A 16726-nucleotide genomic window follows, 5' to 3' on the forward strand; every position below is an offset into this window, starting at 1 on the left:
GGGCCATCTGTGTGAGGACCTCCGTTCTAGAAGCCAGAGGAAGCCTGTGTTGACAAGGAAGGCAAGGGTCAGGTCATTGAGACCCTGGCAAGAATCTGAATTTTATTCTAAACGCCATAGGTGCCCTCGGGAAGCTAATAATTTGTTTGTAAAAAAATCTCAGGGGCTCCTATGAGGAGAACAGACTGAAGAAACATGAATGTTAAAATAGGGAGAGAAAAAAGGAAACTATATAGGAGACTAAGTAAGAAATAATGGTGGCTCGGACTGAAGTCCTGACAATAAAGATAGAGAAAAAAATGGGCAAATGCATCTACAAGGTAGTGTCTCAAGGTGGATGGGAGCCCAGAAAGCACAAACTTAGCCTCGCTGCCGAAAAAAGAGCCTAGCGTGAGATCTCAGTCACTCCTGCATTTGTGTTTTTAACATTCCTGCTATCAAGGGACATTCTGGCTTAAGTACCTGTTTTTCTTTTTCTTTTATTTTTTTTTTTTAAGATTTTATTTATTTATTTGACAGAGATCACAAGTAGGCATAGAGGCAGGCGGTGGGGTGGGGGGAGCAGGTTCCCTGCTGAGCAGAGAGCCCTATGTGGGGCTCCATCCCAGGACTCTGAGATCACGACCTGAGGCAAAGGCAAAGGTTTGAACCCACTGAGTCACCCAGGTGCCCCTAAGTACCTGTTTTTCTTAATGAGATGGCGTGTAAAGAACAATCTTACTCTAAGTCTGCTTTAATGGTGGTATTTTTAATTCGAAAACACGCTATGTTCCATATTGATGCTACACCAAGGAAAACCTAGAGAAATAATCAATGTGTATATGGGAAATATACAGTCCATCCACCCAGGGGGAAGAACTGAAGCGGGAAAGAGGAACAAGGGGTCCCGGTAAGATGCCCATTCCTACCCAGGCTTTTTCCACTTCCTCCCTCACTGCTCTCAGTTCCTGAAATGGACTGTTTCTGCCTCCTGCATAAGCAGGAGCAGCCCCAGAGCAGTGAGGGGGCGTCCTACGATGGTATCCCTCGAACATGACTGTGTTCTTCACACCCTTTCTCCCAAACCTGGGGAGCCCCATTTCCACACCCCATTTTGACCCCAGAGAACAATCTAGAAGTCTGCAAATCCACTGACCTTTCTCTCTCACCTGTATGGAGACCTCAGAATTCTATGTGTGAATTTTTTCAGTTTTGAGTTTGGGTGCTTAGTATGTCAAGTTCTGGTTCCTTTCAGTCTTAATAATTTGGTGTCTGTCACCTTATGGAGACCTGTCTTAGTTACGTTCTCGGGTCTCCTAAAGTCTTGAAAGGAGGGGAGTTGGGTTTCATCCTGTTGCTTGGATTCAGAGGAGCTCCTTTGAATTTCCCCTATGTATTTTTAGTGCCTGCTAACATCCAAATGTTATACTGAAAGGAAGCTATAGATGAAATCATCGTTACATAAAATTCTAGGCCTGAATTTTAAAGATAGGAGACTGTTGATCATTTATAATACTCATACCGTTTGTTGGTGCTTTCATCTTAAATAAGGCATCTTAAATCTTCAGAGAGTTGTCAGAAAGCTCACTTTCAATGAGGAACTCTGCTTTGCTTTTATTAATTTGGGCTTTTTCTGTTTAAGCTTTCATACTCACATTTTAAGTAGGTCATAATAGTGATATTTTAAAACGTGACAAAATAGAACTCAGGAACTCATCTGAAGTCAGAAGTAGGTTTATTACCATGTTTTTCCTCACTCATTCATCCCGTACATATGGAAATCCTAGAAGATTCTGGGCCCCAAATGAATAAGATACGTTCCTTGACCTTGAGGAACCCAGAGTTGAGTGGAGAAGATAAACCCATGAGCCGATCCTTTTCAATAATCTATGGTATATGTGCTGAGGCAAGAGTGTGGGGGAGCTGGAGGACCACTCCATCAGTCTGTGGGGGTGGAGGAGGGAAGGCAAGGAAGGTGTCCTGAAATGATGGCGCTTGAGTTTAAAAGAAGTCTACGCAGCATCATCACAGCATTTTAAAATTTCATTGTTGTATTTGTGCAAAAAGCAGCTAGATGCCAAAAGTTCAAACCAGAAGGCAGCCGTGGACTAAAAAGGGAAAGTTCCCCCATCCACTCCACTTCCTCTCTGCTTTCATTTGCAGAAATGGGAATGCACTTTACATCGTGTTTTACGGCTTGCTTCCTTTCCACTTAACACTATACCTTGGAGATCTTTCCACACTGGAGAAAGAGGGACTGGTCTCATGGTCGCGCACCTCATGCACACAAACTGTCCTTTTCTTAATCCATCTTTCACTTCATGTCGCTCCTAGCTCAGTTCTTAGGTGAGAACCAGAGAACTTGATAGCATATCTTCTAGATCACGTCCTTTATTAGGTAAATACTCAGTGAAGGTAGATTTTCCCTCTTCCTAGGAGTAAATAGGATGGGGGCAGGTGGCTTCTGTGCTATGCCTTAGGGGTGAAGACCACTGAAGATTGTGGAGATGTGAAGATGAACTCTTTTACACCGCGGTCTCTTCTACTCAGGCCTCATGCTCTGGAAACTTCTCAGCCAGATTCCAATTCCCTTTGGGTCTGCCCTTCCCCCCACCTCAGCCACCTCTGCCTCCTTAAGAGGATCCCAGGGGCTTTGGGCTGCCCTGGCCCTTCTGCCTGGAACCTCAGTCAGTTGCGCTACTCTGTGTCCTGATCTGCCCTAGTTCTGGGAGATGCAGCTTTCAGCCTCTTGGGACTGACCAGATAATCCAGGTCTGTGCTGGATTGCCTCCAGATGCACAGCAGGGGTCCATTCTGCTGTCCTCTTACTCTGAGAAGATCTCCCAGCTACACCAAGAGTGATTTTTTTTTTAAAGATTTTATTTATTTATTTGACAGACAGTGATCACAAGTAGGCAGAGAGGCAGGCAGAGAGAGAGGAGGAAGCAGGATCCCTGCTGAGCAGAAAGCCTGATGTGGGGCTCGATCCCAGGATCCTGGGATCATGACCTGAGCTGAAAGCAGTGGTTTTAACCCACTGGGCCACCCAGGCACCCAAGAGTGATTTTTTTTAAAGGTAATTTTTACACCCAACATGGGGCTCGAACTTACAACTCTGAGATCAAGAGCAGCACGCTACACCAACGAAGCTGTCAGGCACCCCAAAACCACGAGTGTTTTTTCCCGTCTCCTTCTAAAAGGCATATGTTCATCCCAAACTATTATTTAAGGATAAACTTTACTCTCAAATCCTTTGGATACTTGGCTTTGGGATACAAAAAAATCTGCTTACATTTTTAAAATTTTTTTTTAAAAGTTCAGCTCTTGCAAAAGCCAAAAGCCTTGGCTTTCAACACATTTACCTTCACTGTGGGTTTTGAGGAACTATTTTGGAAGGAAAAGCCAAGGATTTTAACTTTGCATGTGTTGCTTTTTGGCCTTTCTCTAGGGCAGCTAGGTACCCGCATTGTCACTGTCCAGATACCCATCAAATAGACAATAGTAGTGGGACCGACTGCAAATGGTTGTTGTGAAGCTTAATACAAATTGAACCACAGATTAACATATTGTATAGTAATATATAATTAATATGAATTAAATGTGTATTTATAGGAAGCGCTTTAATATAAATCAAATAAATAAACACAAAGCGCTTTTTACAGTGCCCAGCATGTAGGAAGTACTAGATAGATAGAACCATTATTACTTTTTATTTAACGACTATTTACTGAGCAACTACTATGGGCCAGAGCCTGTTACGAATGCTGGAATAGAGAATAACATGGATTAACATACCCGTCCTCCTGGAGCTTGCCGAGTAGGGAAATGCAGAGCATGTTAAATGGGGAGATAATGAAGGAGCAGCATAAAGCAGGGGAGATGGAAAGGCAGGGTTGGAGAAGGCTCATGATTTGAGAAAGTGTGTCCAGGGGAAAATGTCCGGAGACATTTGAGAAGCAATCTGAGGAGGCAGGGAGCAAGCCAGGCAGGTACCCGAAGGAAGAGTATTCAGAATGCCTACAGGTGACAAGTGCTTCACGCGGAAAGTTCAGAAGGAATTACCGGGAACGCAAGCCATGCGGTTATATCGCAAAATATTATCCTACTACTTGAGTATCTACAGAAGGACAGGACTTTTCAACTACTGCGTGGTTCCACGGTATAGTAGGGCTTGGCCAGCGTTTTCCTAAGGGCCAATTCTGGCTACCACAGTAGAGTTGAAGAATTGTGATGCAGACCGTATGAACTGCAAAGCCTAAAACAGAAAAATTACTACCTGGCTGAAAAAAGTTTGCCAACTCCTTTTTTCCCCCTTTTTAAGATTGTATTTATTTGAGAGAGTGCATGAGCGAGGGTTGGGGGTAGGTGGGGTGGGTGGGGGAGAGGACAGAATTTGAGGGAGAGGGACAAGCAGACTCCCACTGAGCACAGAGCTGGTCACAGGGCTGGACTCGGGGTTCGATCCCAGGACCTTGAGATCAGGCCCCGTGTGGAAGTCAGACACTTAACCAACTGAGGAGTCACCCAGGTACCCCAAGTGTGCCAACTGTATGAAGGCACTGTCCCTTATTTTTTTATTATTATTACTTTAGTACACTCTATGCCTGACACCATGTGTGAGCTCACAGCCCTGAGATTAAGAGTCTTGCGCTCTACCCGGCACTGTCACTTGCTTAACATGTCCCCTACTGCTCAACAAATTATGTAAATACTCTTTTGGTTGAAAGATTTACCAACCTATTTTTAATTTGTTTTAGCAAAGTTAGGGAAATTACTGGTTTATTGAAATAGAAGATTTGGGCATAGCTGGAACTAGAAACGGAACGATTCAGACATCAATGTTCCCATCTCTTGACGAGCCTGTGTGAGTGTGTGTGTGTGTGTGTGTGTGTGTGTGTGTGTGTGTTGGTTGGTTTCATCCTGCCATGTGCCAGAGGAGAGGGCCCCTGGCAGCCCATAGTTTAACAACTACTCTGCCTAGATACCTTCTTTATGCCAGTGTCCTTCTATCAGTTCAAGAGCCGGACTCAGATTGGCCCTGTTGGAGTCAGTACACCTCTGGATCTGTCACTGGGTCCAAGTGGTTGCCAAATGCTGTTTTTTTAGCCAGGCCTTGGCCATTGTGCCCAGATAGAGGAAGGAACTTGTATCAATCAGAGTTCTCCAGGGAAACAGACCAATAGGAGATATAAATAGATAGATACTGATACCAATACAGATATAGAAAAAGAAGTTGATTATGAGGGGTTGGCTCACAAGATTACAGAGGCAGAGGAGCCTCATGACTGGCCCAGAAAAGCTGGTGGTGTTGTTCTAGTCTAAACCTGAAGATCTGAGAACCAGAGGGCCAGTGGTATCAGGTCCCAGTACAGGCCAGAGACCTGAGAAACAGAAACACTGATGTCCAAGCATGGTGGTCCAGCTCAAGCAGAGAGCAGATCCGCTCTTCCTCTGCCTTTTTGTTCTACTCAGGACCACAAAGGATTGGATGACGTCCACCCACACTGGTGTGGGGTGGGGGAGGGGGTTGTTTCTTTACTCAGTCTGCTGATTTGAATGCTAACCCCTTCCAGAAATACCCGTACAGTCTCTCTCAGAAATAAACAGCTATCTGGGCATCCCTTAACCCAGTCAGGTTGATGTAAAATGAACCATCATAGAGACGTTATGAGAGACAGCACCACTGGCCCCCTAAGTGAGAGGGAAAGTGGCACTTTTCCAAAAGAAGGAATGCTGAGCAGATTACAAAACAGTACATGTACTACTGTTTGCAGTTTTTCATTAATTAAAAATATTTCAAGGGGTGCCTGGCTGGCTCGGCCGGTGGAGCGTGTGGCTCCTGATCTCAGAGTTGTGAGTTCGAGCCTCACATTGGGCATAGAGATTACTTTAAAAAATAAAATCTCAAAAGAATATTTCAGGGACGCCTGGGTGTCTCAGTTTGATTAAGTGTCTGACTCTCGGATTTCGGCTCAGGTCATGGTCTCAGGATCCTGAGCTTGAGCCCCGTGTGGGGCTATGTGCTCAGTGGGGAGTCTGCTTGAGATTCTCTCTCTCCCTCTCCCGCTGCCCCTCCCCCTCCCTCTCACTCTCTCAAATGAAGAATAAACCTTTTTTAAAGAGTTTCAATGAACTGATATATATATGTGTGTGTATATATATGTATGTATGTATATTTATATGTATGTATGTATATGATTGTACATACATACTAGCATTTATCTAAGATTTGTACTTACAGGTGAAATTGACAGATTTTGGCAAATTGCTTTCCAAAAACGACTTACCAGTTTCATGACAGCTCTGACAGTTCATGAAATGCTCTTTGTCCCACACCCTCACCAACCCTGGATACTACCAGTCCTTGAAAACGTTGCCTATCTAATGAGCAAAATAGGACCTTTAGTTTTTGTTTGTTTGTTTTTTAATTTGCATTTCCTAATGAGAACTGGGGCAAGGCATCTCTTCATGTTTACTGACTGCTGTAGGTCAGGTCCTGCAAAGCAGATGCTGAGATGGAGATGTGGGTGCCTGCATTTATGAAGGAGTGCTCTCTTTTGATTGACACCCATGGGGGAGGGGGAAGGGAAGGAAGCAGGATTAGGCAGAGGGAAAGTTGGGATGCTTGGCTAAGGCCTCAGCTGACGTCTTGGTGATCTCTGAAGCTAGGCTGACCCTTGTGAGCTGTCCTGAGTTAGAGCATGGTGGCCAAGCCCTCATAACCCCTGCTTCCCCCAGTCATTGGATGAGGGCTGCCCTGGGAAGATACATAGCCTTTGGGTGAAGTGACCCTTCCAGCAAGAAGCATTCCCAGAGAGGGCTGAATGCTGAGGGCAGGCAGCCAGCAACACCCCAGCAGCTGGGGAGATACATCCTTCAGGATTGGGACACAGCATAGTATGTGTTACCCTAAGTATATTTATTAATTTGTGAATTGCCTATTCACAGTCTTTCCATTTCTTCAGTGGCTTGTAGTGGTGCTTTATTCTGGGTATAATCCTTTATATATTATACACATCACAAATATTCTATTTCAGTCTATTGTTGGTCTTCAACATTGTTAAGGGGTCATTTATTTAAAGATCTATTACATTTTTTTTTAGAGAGTTTATTTGTTTGACAGAGAGAGCCCAAGCAGAAGCAGGTGGAGGGGCAGAAGGAGAGAGAGAAGCAGACTCCCCACTGAGCAAGGAGCCTAGTGTGGGTCTCGATCCCAGGACCCTGGGATCATAACCTGAGCCAAAGGCAGACACTTAACTGACTGAGCCACCCAGGGGCCCCAGGACCATGTATTTAATAGACTATTCTCTACCAATTGATGTAAAAAGACATGCATACTGGAATTTAAATTTTTGCTTAAATGGGAATATGTCTTGTCTACAATCCCAGTTATCTTTTATCTGTTTTTCTCTTAATATTTTATTTTTAAAACACTGTATTTTTCTACTTTGGTATCAGGTTGGTCAATCTTCCAATACGATGGAATTTATTTTCAAAAACTTTTGGCTGTATTTAAGCTTTTTTTTTTTTTTTTTTTTAAGTAGGCTCCACGCCCAAAATGGGGCTTGAACTCAGAACACTGAGATCAAGTGTCACATGCTCTACGGACTGAGCCAGCCAGGCACTCTAAGCCTTTCTCTTTCTTGTGAACTTGTCTTGTTGATTGCACTGAATTTACAAACTAAACTGAAATGTTACAACTTTACAACATTGAGACTTCTTCTTCTTCCTTTTTTAAAAAAGATTTTATTTATTTATTTGACAGACAGATACAGAACACAAGTAAGCAGAATGGCAGGCAGAAGAAGAGAGAGAAACAGGATCTCTGCTGAGCAAGGATCCGGATGTGGGGCTCCATCCCAGGACCCCGCAATCATAACCTGAGCCGAAGGCAGCTGCCCAACCAACTGAGCCACCCAGGCATCCCACAACATTGAGACTTCTTATCTAAGAACATATATATCTATTTTTAAAATTTTTCTTTTTGTGACCTTCAGTAAAACTTTATAATTTCGTTCACATAGGTCTTATACATTTTTTTAAGACTTTATTTATTATTTAAGAGAGAGAGAGAGAGAAAGCAGGGGGAAGAACAGAGGGAGAAGCAGATTCCCATCTGAGCAGGGAGCGGTATGCGGGGCTCGATCCCAGGACTCTGAGATCATGACCTGAGCCAAAGGCAGACGCTTTAACTGACTGGCCACCCAGGGGCCCCAGCCTCATGCATTTCTTGTTAGATTTACTTCTTTATTAAATTTTTGTGTTTAAATTTTAGATTTAGGGTGTGCCTGGGTGGCTCAGTCAGTTAAGCCTCTGCCTTGTAACAACCTGCTGCTTTGGTTACTACCATTTTCTTGTGTCTGTGTTCATAGTGAGGCTGGTTTATAATGATTACCTTCCCTCTCCCCCCACCCGGGGATCATTAGTTTTAATCAAAAGAAAGAAGTTTTGTATTCTTAAAAGTTGTATTTATTCACAACCATGAACAGGTGTCATCCACTAGATTTCACTTTTCTGTGAGAGTCAACCTTGTGCCATTCATGAGCTCAGGGAGTATGTCACATTCAAGGTCAACGAAGGATTGAAGATTGTGTCTGTCCCTTGAGCTTCATGAGAAATGGTGTTTATATTAGTGCCTCACAAACCAGGTGCAAATCGTCAAGTACTTGGCAGCCTGAGGGGTCAACTTAAAAAAACAAAACAAAACAGTGTTTTTTGTTTGTTAGTGTTTGCTTTTTTATATGCCATCACTAAACACCAAATATTTTTCACCAGTCAGTTCAAATTCCTGTGGACTGTGTTCTGTTTATAAATCCTTGATTGCCCTTTGTTGCATTTTCTGCTGCTTTGAATCACCAGTGTATGTTCTTAAAGTGCCCTGTGTGAAGACTTCCCCTTCCCCTTCCCCAAATGACACATTAGGTAACTACTGAGCAAGCTTCTCACCAAGCGAACCAGAACTGGGTGGAGTGGGGGTTGTGAAGTATTTCTAATTTAAGGTCAAGGACAAGATGGAAATCCACGGAAGGCGGTGCTTCTCCCCCGAGGGACCTTTACAAATTCCCAAATAGGCGACTGAAAGACTGAGTAGTTATTCTTGGGCTTTCGTGTTTAGGGGCCACAGTTTAGAGTAGCAGGCTCTCAATGATAGTCACCCTGGTATGTCCTCTTATCTTCTACTTGGCACGCAAGATGGCCCTACCCAGAAGTAAAGGGGAACTGGAAGCAAGGAGGCCTCATAGAGACTTTAGCCCAACTCTTAGTCATTTAACTGACTATAGGGCTTCTAATATTAGAACATAGACTTTAAAAACCATGCATACTGGGGCATCTAGGCAGCTCAGTCAGTCAGGTGCCCGACTCTTGATTTTGGCTCAGGTCATGATCTCGGGGTCCTGAGATTGAGCCGTGCCTCTGGCTCTGTGCTCAGCAGGAGTCTGTGTGTCCTTTTCCCTCTGCTCCCCATCACCTGCCCCATGTCTCTCTCTCTCTCTCTCTCTCAAATAAGTAGATAAAATCATAAAAAAAATCCCAATGCTCACTATACTTAAAGTCTATAATGACAATTCTTATTAATAAACATTACATGGTTTTAGTAACAAATCAGAATGCTTTTTCACAAGTTTACATGTTTTTCTATCATATTAAAATAAAACATGATTCACATGATCACTAAAAGTATAGCAGAAACCACTCAAAAACTACTCGTCTCAAAGGAGCTATTTCAGAGGGCTTTCTTGGGGTATTTACCTGTTCAGTTTTCTATCTCCTTGACTCAATTTTGATAATATACATGTTTCTAGAAAATTAGCCACTTAGGTTTTATATATTATTAATATAAATTTTTACATGGTATTCTCATAAAATTAATAGCTTTTATACCTGCAGTTATGTATAATTTCAAGATGTGTTTTGTTTTTCTCCGGATCCCGATTTGACAAAAATAGCGAGTCCTCTATTCTCCCTCCCAGAAAAGTTTTATTGGTTTTATGGATTATATCACTTCTGTTTTTTTAATATATACAATTTCAGCTTTTAAATTTTTAAATTCCTCTCTATGGATTATTTTATTCTTTTTCTGTATTCTTGAATTGAATGGTTAGATGTCTTATTTATTTATAATCTTACTTATTTTCTAATATATGCCCTAAAATAAGTCTATTCACTTTTCCCTGGTTATCTGCTCATGTCTCACAGTTTTAATGTTTTCTCATTCTTGCTTTTTTTTATTTTTCATTTGTTTGTTTTACATTTTTTTTTTTTTTAAAGTAATCTCCATGAAGGTGGGGGGGGGGTGCCTGGGTGGCTCAGTTGGTTAAGCATCTGCTTCCAGCTCAGGTCATGATCCCAGGGTCCTGGGATCAAACCCCATGTCAGGCTCCCTGTTCAGCAGGTGGCCTGTGTCTCCCCCTGTCCTTCCTCGCTGCTCATGCACTTTCTCTCAAATAAAAAAATAAAATCTTAAAAAAAAAAAAATAGGGGCGCCTGGGTGGCTCAGTGGGTTAAAGCCTCTACCTTCAGCTCAGGTCATGATCCCAGGGTCGTGGGATCTAGCCCTGCATCGGGCTCTGCTCAGCGGGGAGCCTGCTTCCTCCTCTCTCTGCCTGCCTCTCTGCCTACTTGTGTTCTCTGTCTGTCAAATAAATAAAATCTTTAAAAAAAAAAAAAAAAGGCTCCATGCCCAACATGAGACTTGAACTCATGACCCTGAGATCAAGAGTCACATGCTCTGCTGACTGAGCCAGCCAGGCTCCCCTTTTGCTCTTTTCCTAAATAGTTTATAATTTTATTTTAAGTGTCCTTTTGAACCTAGCAGTTACTTGGAAATGAAGGACAAAATACAACAAAAAATATTTTTAGTCAACCGTTCAGCCAAAGTGAAAAAGTCAATAGCTCAGCCTTCTCCAGAGGCCAGAAATAAAGAATGAAATGATTTAAGTGAGAATTATGTCATGTTTGCCATCTTTCCCACAGCTGACAGGAAAAAGGCCCAAGGGGCAGTCTTCTAAGGTTTTTAAAGCCTAGGCATCATGATCTTGGGTCTGTATAGGTTTGAAAGCTGGAACTAAGCGATGTGGGTAAAACCTGACCTCAAAAGTCTGCCCTGCCCATGGAAACAATAATAGAAAGAAGTCTGCCCACTTACCTGGCCAAGGGGAAAGAAGTTTGCTGTTCATTTAGGTGAGGGGTTGGGCAATCTACTATGGGCAGATCTGCTAAGTCCATGGGAAAACTTAAGCATTTTTGCCACACTTCGTTTCCTCTCGTGCTGTCACAAATTACAATAAATTTGACAGAACACTGCAGAATGCCAGGGGCCTGCTTTTCTCTCATCTTAGATCGAGTGAGAGGTCCCTTAGATCAAGTAAGAAAACTTGGCATGGGAATTTGGGAGGCAACAAATGAGTGGCTTAAAACAACAGAATTTGTTCTCTGACAGTTCTGGAGTTCGGAAGTCTGGAATGGGTTTCACCAGGCTAAACTCAAGGTGTTAACACAGCTGTGTGTTTGGAATTTTATGTTTTGGCATTCTTCAAGGACTGTGCTTAGGAAACATTCTTCTAGAGAAGATTCCAGGATGGGCCTTTTTTGCCATATAAGTAGTATGAATCTGGCTCCAGAGGTGGGTGAGTACCCGTTGTGACTACTAACGGTCAGCAGACTTTTCCATCCTCTCTTTCAAAAATTATTTATTTATTAATTTGATCTTTATTCATCATATTGATGAATAGTTGACACACTATTATGTTAGTTTCAGATGTACCACACACTGATTTGATCAACTCTCTCTTGTTACTCTATGAGCCCAAGCCCAAACAAGTCAGTGTTCTTTCTTGAGGTATATCTTTTCTAGTTCACCCACTTAGGAGGTCATCTTTAGGGGAAGGTCCTGGGTTTTGTGGGCAACCCCTAGTTTGACCCTTTATTCTGTTTGGCCTTAAGATCCTGGGTCATCAGGGACCTGCAGATGTTCTCCAGTTAAAAGCTAGTTTGAGTGAATGTGAAATCCTGCTGTCTAGCATTTTGTAGCCTCATTGTTTTCTCTCACTTTCTCGACCACAGAGAAACATCTTTTTGAAATATATTATTTTGTGTGGCATCTGGGTGGCTCAGTGGGCTAAGTGTCAGCTTTTGGTTTTGGCTCAGGTCACGATCTCGGGGTCATGAGATGAAGTTCTGTGTCAAGCTACCCACGGGGTTTGGAGCCTACTGAAGATTCTCTCTCTCTCTCTGCCCCTCACCTTTTAAAAAATAGTTTGAAAAATATGATTTCCTACTTCTTACTATCATTGAAAAATCGTTCTCTACCTGGATGGTTACACCAAATTTGCGAAATTGTTGGAAATGGAAGTCAGGAGACAGTGTTTTAAAAGATAATAATTGGAAATTTTTTTAGAAGCTTATAAAGGCTCTAATTTAAGAAGATATCTAGTCCAGAGCAGAATGAATTACAGTATCGACACCTGGTTACCGTTATTGTAAACTGTATAATGTCAAAGACAAGGAAAGATACAAAAGCTAGATAAAGAAGTCACCTGAAAAGAATGATAGTTGGGGTGCCTGATTGGCTCAGTCCATAGAGCATATGACTCTTGATCTTGGGGTCATGAGTTCGTGCCCCACATTAAGTGTAGAGATCACTTTTAAAAATGATAAAGAATGACAGTTAAGTTGATAGTGTATCTCTCATTTGCAATATGAGATGTCACATGACAATGGATTATGGAGGGAAGTAACTATCAACCTAGGAATCTGTTCGGAACCAAACTATACCGTATCTCTTCCATCAGATTGGCACAGATTTTGAAAAATTCAACTATAGGGGCACCTGAGTGGCTCAGCGGGGTAGGCTTCTGCCTTTGGCTCGGGTTGTGATCCCCGGGTCCTGGGATCAAGCCCCACATTGGGCCCTCTGCTGGGCAGGGAGCCTAATTCCACTCCCCACCCCCCTCACCCCCGCCTCTCTCTCTCTGCTCAGCAGGAAGCCTGCTTCCCCCCACCCCCCAGCTGCCTGTCTCTCTGTCTACTTGTGATCTTTCTGTCTCTGTCAAATAAATAAATAAAGTCTTAAAAAAAAATTCAGCTATACAAAGTATTGGTTGAGATGTGAGGTAATCAAATCTCAGGCACCTCTGGTAGAGTGTATATTGGTACAACTTAGCACAATTTGGCAATAACTAGTGAAACTGAAGATGCAGAGTCCCCACGACTCAGAAATACTACTTCTCTGGGAAATGCTTCTACGTATATCTACAGAAGTGTAGACAAAGGGGCACTCCATAGAATGATCACGATGGCAAAAAATTAGGAGCAACCTAAATATTCATCAGTAAGAGAATGGATCACTGAATTGAAGACGTCCCCACAGCTAAAACGAATGAACTTCGTGTTATGTTTTTAAATGGATACATTATATGTCAAATATATCTCAGTAAAGCTGGAAAGAATAAATGGATATAACTTGGCTACTTTATTTATTTTTAAAGATTTTACTTACTTATTTGACAGAGAGACCACACACAGGCAGGGGGAGCAGCAGGCAGAGGGAGAGGGAAAGCAGACTCCCTGCTAGGCAGAGAGCTGGTGGGGCTTGATCCCAGGACCCTGGGATCATGACCTGAGCTAAAAGCAGACACTTAACCGACTGAGCCACCTAGACTTTATTTTGAATTCAGAAAATATCACAGGAAGAGACACATTTATATAAATTAAGAACAGCAGACACAGAAAAAAGCTCACTGCCCTCCACCTATCTGACTAAAAGCAGGGCATCACTTTTCCATTTGTAAAGGTTTGTCTCTCCAGTACTAGAGAAGGAAAATTGCTATCGTTGCTGGTGGTGGTTGTTTATTTTATTAAAAATTTTTTTTTTCAGTCTATAAGGATAAAATTGACATATAACATTGCGTTAGTTTAAGATATTCAATGTAATGATTTTATATATATATATTTATATTTATATTGCAAAATGATTACAAGTTTAGTTACCATCTATCGCATCACATAGTTGAAAACCTTTTTTTGTGTGATGAGAACTTTTAAAAAAAATTCACTCATAGCAACTTTCAAATACACAATAGAGTATTGTTAAGTATAATCACCAGTGCTGTGCAGAGAACAACTCTTACTCACTGGGGACTTATTCCCAGAGGTGACTACAATCTCTTAGGCAGAAAAAGGATTCTGCGTGACAAATCTTACTCAATAGCCTTTATCCTCCAGTATTTTCCCGACATATTTACCTTCCCACAGTTTGCCACCCCTAAGAGCCTAAATCCCTATTCCTTTGTCTTGTCACTTCTCTACAAATCTATTGTTCTTTGTTGAGATGCTATATAAACTCCCAGTTTTAACTCAAGGTGAGTCACTCCTCATTGAGTGGAGTGCATGTTAATAAATTCTGTTTTTCTCTTGTTAATTTGTCTTTTGTCAGTTTAATTTTCAGAGCTCCAGCCACAGAACCTAAGAGGGGAGAGGAAAAGGTTTTTTCCTTCCCTACAATGTATATATTAAGAATACATAAAACAGGGGCGCCTGGGTGGCTCAGTCGTTAAGCGTCTGCCTTCGGCTCAGGTCATGATCCCAGGGTTCTGGGATTGAGCCCCGCTTTGGGCTCCCTGCTCAGCAGGAAGCCTGCTTCTCCCTTTTGCACTCCCCCTGCTTGTGTTCCCTCTCTTGCTGTATCTCTTTCTATCAAATAAATAAATAAAATCTTTAAAAAAAAAAAAAAGAAAGAAAAAGGAAAAAAAGAATACATAAAACAACCCCATATATTATTTATGGAGACATCTATGTATAAAAGAAGTATGAAAAACAGGGTGGCAGGGTACTTGGGTGGCTCAGTTGGGGTTAAGTGTCTGCCTTCAGCTCAGGTGATGATCTCAGGGTCCTGGGATCAAGCCCCCTGGGATCTCTGCCCAGGGGGAGTCTGCTCTCCCTCTCCCTCTGTCCCCGCCCCTTCCCCACTTCTGCAGGTGCTCTCTTTCTTTCTCTTTCAAATAAATAGATAAAATCTTTTTTAAAAATAGCATGGGAAATTCACATTTTAGTAAGGATAGTTGTTATCTTCAGGGAGGGACAGAGGTAAATGGGATAAGAAAGCATTGCTCTGTCTCTTCCATTTATTTTTCAGAAATGAAAAGATCTTAACAAACCTCAAAGCCAGTTAGCCTTTAAACAATCTCATTGGTAGGTACATGCTGTTGAATGGTACTTTTTATGTTGGAAATAGTACATACACAAGAGGATAAATAAAACTTCGTAATGCATTTTTCCAAATATTTGGTGTAGATTTTTTTTTCTTTCCTTTTCTTCTTTATTTTATTTTTAAGTAATCTCTGCACCCAGTGTGGGCCTCGAACTCACAACCCCAAGATCAAGAGTCTCATGCCACTGAGTGGTACAGATTTCATTAAAATATAACTCTTCACTTAAGTTTATTGATTACATAAGTTTAATTTTCTATATTTTTACTTAATCTATTTACTTCTAAGGTGTTTTATCAAATTTTCTTTTATGTTATGTTAAAGCAGTTATTACATGTTTTGAAGTTACAACATTAGGTGTATAAAGGTTAATGACTTTTGTATATTCCTGGAAAAATCACATTTAATAATGTGAAATATCTTTATATTTCAAATACTTTTTACTTTTTCTAATTTTAATTACTTTTTACTTAGCATGATTTTTTTGGTCCCTTCCATTCCTTCTTTCCTTTTTTTTTTTTTTTTTAATTTGAGTAAAGTAGATGTCCCTTCATTTTTAAACCATGTCATTTTTGTAACTCTTACAAATAGCATTTCTGGATTTGCTCTTTGCTTGCCTTTCATGCGTACTTTTTTTCATGCATTAGGTATATACTGCTACATAAGGAACCACCCCCAAACTCAAAACAGCTACCTTTTCATTTATTTCAGATTTCAGTCAGTCAGCACTTTGGGCTGGGTTCAGCTGGGGTGGTTCTTCCACTGGTCCTGCCTGGGACCTCTGATGCAGGTGCAGTTACTTGGTGGCTCAACTGAGACATCAGTCATGTGTGTGGCTGTTGGTGCTGCCTCTCAGGGGGACCTCTCTCTGCACATGGTTTCTCCTTCTCAAGGAGGGTCACGTGGACCTCTTCAGCCATAGCTCTTTACCAAGAGGGTGAGACAGTGGAAGCAGCAAAACATTGTGAGTCCTGAGCTCAGAAGACCCATGGCATCACCTCTTCATCATAGTGCTGGTCAAAGCAGGTCACAAGTCCAGCCTGGGTTTGGAGGGTGAAGGAGGGAATGCTATCACTTGATTGGGGTCATGGCAAAGGATTATTATAACTGATCAGGTGGACAAGGTGTGAGGGATTATTTCACCATTCCTGCAGGCAATCTACCGTAACGTTGGACTGATCAGGTATGTGCTTAGTTTGTGTTTCTTGGTTCCAGTAGTTTGGAAATTATTTCACTCTTGAAATGTCATAATTAAAATTGTAACCTATACATTTGATCCACCTACTCAATCCACATCTTCTTTTCTTTTTTTTAATTTATTGGTTTATTTTAAGTAAGTTTTATGCCCAAGATGGGGCTTAAACTCACAACCCCAAGATCAGTAGTCACATGTTCTACTGACTGAGCCAGCCAGGTGCCCCAACCACAACCTCTCTTAGCCTTACACACCGTACTCTTCCCTGTGAGGCTCTGTGTGGACCTCAGCTTGGGCTTTCTTGTCCTCTGACTTATGATAGAGTTTGACAAATGGGGAACCTTAG

General features: G+C 41.8%; 1 non-coding gene across 1 annotated transcript; it reads right to left on the minus strand.

The window, feature by feature from the left end:
* Positions 1-10657: 10657 nt before the first annotated feature.
* On the minus strand, positions 10658-10730 carry TRNAK-CUU. Its single transcript has one exon. It is a non-coding gene; the product is annotated as a tRNA-Lys (tRNA).
* Between the last annotated feature and the right edge of the window lie 5996 nt (positions 10731-16726).

This window comes from Mustela erminea, chromosome 6 (genome assembly GCF_009829155.1).
Source record: "Mustela erminea isolate mMusErm1 chromosome 6, mMusErm1.Pri, whole genome shotgun sequence".
NCBI lineage: Eukaryota > Metazoa > Chordata > Mammalia > Carnivora > Mustelidae > Mustela > Mustela erminea.